The following is a 2,303-nucleotide window of genomic DNA, read 5'->3' on the forward strand; positions in this document are numbered from 1 at the left end:
TTGGAGTTGCTGTTTTCTTATACTACCTGCATTAAAACAGGACAGTGAAACCTAGTCTTCTCTTTAATATAAAAGAAACATATGTAGTATTATATAAAATTTCAGTAAAGTAAGCTTCCTTTAAAATAACAAAGTTGTACTGGCAAGAATATAACTCTTCTCAAATGTTAAAGGCGTCAAGAACAAACAAAAGATTTGAATGACTTTACTATTGGCTTGATTATAATATGTCTTTAATTAGAAAACTATCCACTGATGTCTCGGACTTTGTAATAATGTTAAAATATGAAGATCATGTTTAAAATAGTAGTTTCAAAATGTAGTTTTGTATGAATTTAGTCTACTATAAGAATAATTAGGATCAGATGACAAAATAAAGTATGTTTTTGGGGAAAGGGATGAGGAGATCATTGTAATAGTCTACTTCTGTTGTTTAAAATCTATGTTGAAGTCTTGATATGTAGAGTTCACAAAAATCACAAGTCAAAACTATCTGGAAATTTGCATATTTAAAGAATTGCAGACAGCAAAGGCACATTCAGAAACCTGGAATAAATAAAATATGGTTGGAATGCAGATTTGACTTAATAAGACATTCATCATTCTTTTCAAATGGATATAGAGTAGATAATTACAATATACATGCTATAATTGTGAATATGCATGTGAATATATATGCACTCGCATTAATGACTAGTAAATTTAATGCTAGTTTGCTTTTTGAATAGTTTTTAAAATTTAAAAACAAGTCAATAATATTTTAGAATTAGTCTAACTGAAAGCAAATATTTTTATAAATTCAGTTCAATTGATAAGATTAAGATAGCATGCAAGTATTTTGTTTTAACTAAACTTATTGCCACTAAATTTTTTTAACATCATCTTTTTCCAAATATTTTTCATTCTATCGTGATTGTATGAGAATTGGTCACCATAGGTTCATGTGTCTGAACATTTAGTTTCTAGTTGGTACTATTTGGAGAGATTATGGAATCTTTATAAGGTAGAACATGGCTGGAAGAAGTACCTCAGTAGGGGCAGGTTTTGAGGTTTGATGGATTAGTTCCTCTTCATGTTCTCTGTCTCTACCTCCTGTATGTAGACAAAAATGTACTCAGCTATTTCTATGTCTCCCACTATCACACATTCTATCTTTCTAGAACCATATGATAAAAAGAACTCTTTCCTCTCTAAGTTGGTTTTTGTCGGGGTGTTTTATAACAACAACAAAAAGTAAACAAGAAGATAAATTGGTACCAGGAGTGAGGTACTCACGTGGTAAAGTGACCATGTGTCCTTTATGTCCTTGAAGTATTTTGTGGAAAAATTTGGAAGTGTGAGTGGAAAAGCCATTGAATGTTGGAAACAGATTAATGGGGTTCTCTAATGGGAACTTGGAAGATAAGAAAAGAGAAAGAAATGCAATAGTAGCTGTGCAGCTCATGAAGAATCAGAGGGCTGTAAGAACTTCAACTAGACTAGAGGCTATTCATGAATATTTTGATAAAGAATTTGTCTGTATTCTGCTACTGTCCTGGGAATTTTAATGAGGTTAAATTTAAAAGTAATGAATAATTTCTTTGCTGGAAAATATTTCGAGTCAGTTAAACATTGAATTTATGGCATGGTTATTATTGATTACTCTTATGCACTGAAAAATAACGACAAATGTGACAGATGGAAATTTTAAAATGTGAAGTTTGAAGAGGAAAAGAACACTTAAAAAGCTTAAGACTGTTGGTAATTCATATACTGAAAGGAGTATATAGTTGCTAAAGATAATAGGATCATTAAAAAGATGCTTCTATTGGCACTGGAAAAAGAAGAAACATGTCCTGAGGGCAAAGGATTACACTCTTGCATCTCCAATTTGAAAGAGGTCTAAGAAGTATTTTTCTTTTAGTGAACAGGGAATATTTTCACCAGTTTCAGTATGCAGAAGCTGCTGTAGGGATTGTTTCTTCCTGAAGACAAACTTCATCCCAAGCTGACAGTTGAATTGTGTGGTGTTATCCACATAATACTGGTTTTAGAGACAAGAAATATGTAAGATTGAAAGGTCAGGATTTAGTCCTCTATATTTTCAGAAAACCACCAAAGCCAGGAAATATGTGGCAGTGTTGGAATCCTTGCAAGGAGGCCTTAAAAAGCCCTTATGGGAGGCTATGATGGTGAAGCTTGGATTGTTTGGGGACCACAAGATGTTGGAGAACCCAGAGCTGTGAGACATCTACCAATAAACTCTGCATAAACTGAGCAGAATCAACCTAAAAGATAGATGTATACTGTAGGTAGCAATGGTG

The sequence above is a fragment of the Arvicola amphibius genome, chromosome 3 (genome assembly GCF_903992535.2).
Source record: "Arvicola amphibius chromosome 3, mArvAmp1.2, whole genome shotgun sequence".
Classification (NCBI taxonomy): domain Eukaryota; kingdom Metazoa; phylum Chordata; class Mammalia; order Rodentia; family Cricetidae; genus Arvicola; species Arvicola amphibius.